A 7,648-nucleotide genomic window follows, 5' to 3' on the forward strand; every position below is an offset into this window, starting at 1 on the left:
ATTGAGGAATTAAAGTGGAAATTCCTCCAATTCCAAGGGGATGCTACAGGCTATGTTTGACTACTGATGGAAGGTCTGAAGACCCCTTGGACCCCCCCCTCCCCTCAGAGTGAGGGGTCATTTAAGGGTGAGCTCCCACTACCTCAGGAGGTTATTCAGAAGTCACCAGCATTCACAGTCTTGAACTCTCGTTTAAGGGGGACTGGGACGCTCCGCGAGCACCTCGGCTGACCACTCCACCACTCCCTCAGTCCAGCCGCTCTGCTCCCTGGCTGGGAAAGACTCCCCCAGCTCCCCCTCCTTCTAAAAACAACCCACAAAAGAACACAGGAGGATGCTAACAAAGATGAATAGCTTTTCTTCCAACTCATTCCACACTAATCAGGCCCCTTTTCATTTGTCCTCCTTTAGATAATGTAAATTCATGAAAGTCAAAGAAGGGGACTAAAAGGACCATTTATCACCCTGTCTTTTATCTCACTAATGGAGCCACATGGTCTAGGACATTAGTATTGTCTGTCCCCTGTTACTCAGTATCATTGCATAGCACACGGTTTTAAGTGGCAGAAGACTATTTTGTTTTCAATCATGGTGGTTCAAAATGAAAATCAGAGGGTTGTGAATAACAATCAACATACAACGTTTGTGTGTGTGCATATGTCAGTGTGTGTGTGCTTGTGTCAGTGTGTGTGTGTGTGTGTGTGCGTGCGTGCCACTCTCTGTTTCTCAAAGCATGTGAAAAAAATAGGCTTGGTTGTGTGTATTTAAATCTTTTAAAATATTCCAAAATATTCAACATAATCAAATAATGTGACTTCAATCAATATAATAATAATAATAATATATGCCATTTAGCAGACGCTTTTATCCAAAGCGACTTACAGTCATGTGTGCATACATTCTACGTATGGGTGGTCCCGGGAATCGAACACACTACCCTGGCGTTACAAGCGCCATGCTCTACCAACTGTGCTACAGAAGGACCACCAATCATTGCAGAAGTGGTTTAAAACATCTTAAATGTAACTAAATGTAATCAAAAATGTAATGTATGTAATTATTTATCATGAGAGCACCATAAACAATAACAGGTAGCGCTGCATACTCCAAGAAAGGTTCAAATCTCACCCTTCTGGTAAAAATAGTTATAAATTGATGAGGTGTCGTCACTTTTGAGGACACAAGCTCAAGTACACAGTACAAATATGACAAAAAAATATGGAAATATGAAATATTTGATATGATGTATTTTCTATTAAACAAAACTGTATGAATAAAACTTTAAATTATTTACATGTTTTCATAAATATAGTATAATCAATTTTTAAAACCACTCTCTCCTGCTGCGTTATGATGTAAGGATTTCAATCATATGCCTTATTAGTGGCTGTGACATAGGGTTCAGCCAGGGGTTGATGGACAGTCCAAAGAGCGAATGAAATGGTAGGAGGGACATCCCAGCTTCAAGTGGTGTCAGATTTCACATCCTGCTTCACACAGGCAGAAGAGACATACTTCTGTGTCCATGAGAATCAGGGCTACCGCTCAACGCAAGCCATTTCCATCTATGTGGTCCACATATCAATTTATAATCTTAAATGTGGGTTGGAACCGGTACCAGAACCACGCAGGTCCCCAAAACAGGGGACTTTACATATGAGGTTTTAAACAGGAGCAAACATTGCTGCTAGTCCACAACAATAGGCCATGTGAAACGCATTGAAAAGCACAAGGCAACAGACCCCACCCTCAACACCATCTATCACCACTTAAGCTGAAGCATTAACCCAATTCAGAGAGCTGAGAAGCAAAAGTAACCACAGCTCGCCCGGTCCCTCATATAGCCCAGTGAAGCAAGCACACTCGATAGTGTCTTCCTTAGGTAAAGTACAGAATTAACAGTTGTAGCTAAAAATGACCATTGTGCATGATGAAACATGTTTTTTTCTTACCATCACTGCATTTTGCTTCTGCCATCAATGTCTGCAGAATAGCTTCATTTCCTCTATTGTCTGTATTACAAAGGTGTCAGTCAGTCTGGTCGGTTACACATCGTGAGCACATGGCCACTACAGTTGAATCACCCTGCCTCCACTGTTTAAACTAATATGACATTATGAGATCGAGGTGTGTGTGTGTGTGTGTTGTGTGGATCTTCATGCATATAGATTTTAGTGTTTTCTTTTGAGTGTGTGTGTGCGCATATAATTGTATCTGTGTGTTCAATAATCTGTGTGTCAGTGTGTCTTAAAACGTGTGCTATGTATCTGTGTGTTCAATAATCTGTGTGTCAGTGTGTCTTAAAACGTGTGCTATGCATCTGTGTGTTCAATAATCTGTGTGTCAGTGTGTCTTAAAACGTGTGCTATGCATCTGTGTGTTCAATAATCTGTGTGTCAGTGTGTCTTAAAACGTGTGCTATGCATCTGTGTGTTCAATAATCTGTGTGTCAGTGTGTCTTAAAACGTGTGCTATGTATCTGTGTGTTCAATAATCTGTGTGTCAGTGTGTCTTAAAACGTGTGCTATGCATCTGTGTGTTCAATAATCTGTGTGTCAGTGTGTCTTAAAACGTGTGCTATGCATCTGTGTGTTCAATAATCTGTGTGTCAGTGTGTCTTAAAACGTGTGCTATGCATCTGTGTGTTCAATAATCTGTGTGTCAGTGTGTCTTAAAACGTGTGCTATGCATCTGTGTGTTCAATAATCTGTGTGTCAGTGTGTCTTAAAACGTGTGCTATGCATCTGTGTGTTCAATAATCTGTGTGTCAGTGTGTCTTAAAACGTGTGCTATGCATCTGTGTGTTCAATAATCTGTGTGTCAGTGTGTTTTAAAACGTGTGCTATGCATCTGTGTGTTCAATAATCTGTGTGTCAGTGTGTCTTAAAACGTGTGCTATGCATCTGTGTGTTCAATAATCTGTGTGTCAGTGTGTCTTAAAATCGTGTGCTATGCATCTGTGTGTTCAATAATCTGTGTGTCAGTGTGTTTTAAAACGTGTGCTATGCATCTGTGTGTTCAATAATCTGTGTGTCAGTGTGTCTTAAAACGTGTGCTATGCATCTGTGTGTTCAATAATCTGTGTGTCAGTGTGTTTTAAAATCGTGTGCTATGCATCTGTGTGTTCAATAATCTGTGTGTCAGTGTGTCTTAAAACGTGTGCTATGCATCTGTGTGTTCAATAATCTGTGTGTCAGTGTGTCTTAAAACGTGTGCTATGCATCTGTGTGTTCAATAATCTGTGTGTCAGTGTGTCTTAAAACTGTGTGTCAGTATGTATCTGCATCTGTGTTCAATAATCTGTGTGTCAGTGTGTCTTAAAACGTGTGCTATGTATCTGTGTGTTCAATAATCTGTGTGTCAGTGTGTCTTAAAACGTGTGCTATGCATCTGTGTGTTCAATAATCTGTGTGTCAGTGTGTCTTAAAACGTGTGCTATGCATCTGTGTGTTCAATAATCTGTGTGTCAGTGTGTCTTAAAACGTGTGCTATGCATCTGTGTGTTCAATAATCTGTGTGTCAGTGTGTCTTAAAACGTGTGCTATGCATCTGTGTGTTCAATAATCTGTGTGTCAGTGTGTCTTAAAACGTGTGCTATGCATCTGTGTGTTCAATAATCTGTGTGTCAGTGTGTCTTAAAACGTGTGCTATGCATCTGTGTGTTCAATAATCTGTGTGTCAGTGTGTCTTAAAACGTGTGCTATGCATCTCTGTGTGTTCAATAATCTGTGTGTCAGTGTGTCTTAAAACGTGTGCTATGCATCTGTGTGTTCAATAATCTGTGTGTCAGTGTGTCTTAAAACGTGTGCTATGCATCTGTGTGTTCAATAATCTGTGTGTCAGTGTGTCTTAAAACGTGTGCTATGCATCTGTGTGTTCAATAATCTGTGTGTCAGTGTGTCTTAAAACGTGTGCTATGCATCTGTGTGTTCAATAATCAAAAACGTAATCTGTGTGTCAGTGTGTCTTAAAACGTGTGCTATGCATCTGTGTGTTCAATAATCTGTGTGTCAGTGTGTCTTAAAACGTGTGCTATGCATCTGTGTGTTCAATAATCTGTGTGTCAGTGTGTCTTAAAACGTGTGCTATGCATCTGTGTGTTCAATAATCTGTGTGTCAGTGTGTCTTAAAACGTGTGCTATGCATCTGTGTGTTCAATAATCTGTGTGTCAGTGTGTCTTAAAACGTGTGCTATGCATCTGTGTGTTCAATAATCTGTGTGTCAGTGTGTCTTAAAACGTGTGCTATGCATCTGTGTGTTCAATAATCTGTGTGTCAGTGTGTCTTAAAACGTGTGCTATGCATCTGTGTGTTCAATAATCTGTGTGTCAGTGTGTCTTAAAACGTGTGCTATGCATCTGTGTGTTCAATAATCTGTGTGTCAGTGTGTCTTAAAACGTGTGCTATGCATCTGTGTGTTCAATAATCTGTGTGTCAGTGTGTCTTAAAACGTGTGCTATGCATCTGTGTGTTCAATAATCTGTGTGTCAGTGTGTCTTAAAACGTGTGCTATGCATCTGTGTGTTCAATAATCTGTGTGTCAGTGTGTCTTAAAACGTGTGCTATGCATCTGTGTGTTCAATAATCTGTGTGTCAGTGTGTCTTAAAACGTGTGCTATGCATCTGTGTGTTCAATGATCTGTGTGTCAGTGTGTCTTAAAACGTGTGCTATGCATCTGTGTGTTCAATAATCTGTGTGTCAGTGTGTCTTAAAACGTGTGCTATGTATCTGTGTGTTCAATAATCTGTGTGTCAGTGTGTCTTAAAACGTGTGCTATGCATCTGTGTGTTCAATAATCTGTGTGTCAGTGTGTGTGCTATTAAAACGTGTGCTATGCATCTGTGTGTTCAATAATCTGTGTGTCAGTGTGTATTAAAAATCTGTGTGTCAGTGCTATGCATCTGTGTGTTCAATAATCTGTGTGTCAGTGTGTCTTAAAACGTGTGCTATGCATCTGTGTGTTCAATAATCTGTGTGTCAGTGTGTATTAAAACGTGTGCTATGCATCTGTGTGTTCAATAATCTGTGTGTCAGTGTGTCTTAAAACGTGTGCTATGCATCTGTGTGTTCAATAATCTGTGTGTCAGTGTGTCTTAAAACGTGTGCTATGCATCTGTGTGTTCAATAATCTGTGTGTCAGTGTGTATTAAAACGTGTGCTATGCATCTGTGTGTTCAATAATCTGTGTGTCAGTGTGTCTTAAAACGTGTGCTATGCATCTGTGTGTTCAATAATCTGTGTGTCAGTGTGTTTTAAAACGTGTGCTATGCATCTGTGTGTTCAATAATCTGTGTGTCAGTGTGTCTTAAAACGTGTGCTATGCATCTGTGTGTTCAATAATCTGTGTGTCAGTGTGTATTAAAACGTGTGCTATGCATCTGTGTGTTCAATAATCTGTGTGTCAGTGTGTCTTAAAACGTGTGCTATGCATCTGTGTGTTCAATAATCTGTGTGTCAGTGTGTTTTAAAACGTGTGCTATGCATCTGTGTGTTCAATAATCTGTGTGTCAGTGTGTCTTAAAACGTGTGCTATGCATCTGTGTGTTCAATAATCTGTGTGTCAGTGTGTCTTAAAACGTGTGCTATGTGTGTTCATCTGTGTCTTAAAACGTGTGCTGCATCTGTGTCATCTGTGTGTTCAATAATCTGTGTGTCAGTGTGTCTTAAAACGTGTGCTATGCATCTGTGTGTTCAATAATCTGTGTGTCAGTGTGTCTTAAAACGTGTGCTATGCATCTGTGTGTTCAATAATCTGTGTGTCAGTGTGTCTTAAAACGTGTGCTATGCATCTGTGTGTTCAATAATCTGTGTGTCAGTGTGTTTTAAAACGTGTGCTATGCATCTGTGTGTTCAATAATCTGTGTGTCAGTGTGTCTTAAAACGTGTGCTATGCATCTGTGTGTTCAATAATCTGTGTGTCAGTGTGTCTTAAAACGTGTGCTATGCATCTGTGTGTTCAATAATCTGTGTGTCAGTGTGTCTTAAAACGTGTGCTATGCATCTGTGTGTTCAATAATCTGTGTGTCAGTGTGTTTTAAAACGTGTGCTATGCATCTGTGTGTTCAATAATCTGTGTGTCAGTGTGTTTTAAAACGTGTGCTATGCATCTGTGTGTTCAATAATCTGTGTGTCAGTGTGTCTTAAAACGTGTGCTATGCATCTGTGTGTTCAATAATCTGTGTGTCAAAAACGTGTGCTATGCATCTGTGTGTTCAATAATCTGTGTGTCAGTGTGTTTTAAAACGTGTGCTATGCATCTGTGTGTTCAATAATCTGTGTGTCAGTGTGTTTAAAACGTGTGCTATGCATCTGTGTGTTCAATAATCTGTGTGTCAGTGTGTCTTAAAACGTGTGCTATGCATCTGTGTGTTCAATAATCTGTGTGTCAGTGTGTTTTAAAACGTGTGCTATGCATCTGTGTGTTCAATAATCTGTGTGTCAGTGTGTTTTAAAAATCGTGTGCTATGCATCTGTGTGTTCAATAATCTGTGTGTCAGTGTGTTTTAAAACGTGTGCTATGCATCTGTGTGTTCAATAATCTGTGTGTCAGTGTGTTTTAAAACGTGTGCTATGCATCTGTGTGTTCAATAATCTGTGTGTCAGTGTGTTTTAAAACTGCTATGCATCTGTGTGTTCAATAATCTGTGTGTCAGTGTGTTTTAAAACGTGTGCTATGCATCTGTGTGTTCAATAATCTGTGTGTCAGTGTGTTTTAAAACGTGTGCTATGCATCTGTGTGTTCAATAATCTGTGTGTCAGTGTGTTTTAAAACGTGTGCTATGCATCTGTGTGTTCAATAATCTGTGTGTCAGTGTGTCTTAAAACGTGTGCTATGCATCTGTGTGTTCAATGATCTGTGTGTCAGTGTGTTTTAAAACGTGTGCTATGCATCTGTGTGTTCAATAATCTGTGTGTCAGTGTGTCTTAAAACGTGTGCTATGCATCTGTGTGTTCAATAATCTGTGTGTCAGTGTGTCTTAAAACGTGTGCTATGCATCTGTGTGTTCAATAATCTGTGTGTCAGTGTGTCTTAAAACGTGTGCTATGCATCTGTGTGTTCAATAATCTGTGTGTCAGTGTGTCTTAAAACGTGTGCTATGTATCTGTGTGTCAGTGTGTTTTAAAACGTGTGCTATGTATCTGTGTGTCAGTGTGTTTTAAAACGTGTGCTATGTATCTGTGTGTCAGTGTGTTTTAAAACGTGTGCTATGTATCTGTGTGTCAGTGTGTTTTAAAACGTGTGCTATGTATCTGTGTGTCAGTGTGTTTTAAAACGTGTGCTATGTATCTGTGTGTCAGTGTGTATTAAAACGTGTGCTATGTATCTGTGTGTCAGTGTGTATTAAAACGTGTGCTATGTATCTGTGTGTCAGTGTGTATTAAAACGTGTGCTATGTATCTGTGTGTCAGTGTGTATTAAAACGTGTGCTATGTATCTGTATGTGTCAGTGTGTTTTAAAACGTGTGCTATGTATCTGTGTGTTCAATAATCTGTGTGTCAGTGTGTTTTAAAACGTGTGCTATGTATCTGTGTGTCAGTGTGTTTTAAAACGTGTGCTATGTATCTGTGTGTCAGTGTGTTTTAAAACGTGTGCTATGTATCTGTGTGTCAGTGTGTTTTAAAACGTGTGCTATGTATCTGTGTGT

The sequence above is a fragment of the Oncorhynchus keta genome, chromosome 15 (genome assembly GCF_023373465.1).
Source record: "Oncorhynchus keta strain PuntledgeMale-10-30-2019 chromosome 15, Oket_V2, whole genome shotgun sequence".
In the NCBI taxonomy this organism is placed as follows: Eukaryota; Metazoa; Chordata; class Actinopteri; order Salmoniformes; family Salmonidae; genus Oncorhynchus; species Oncorhynchus keta.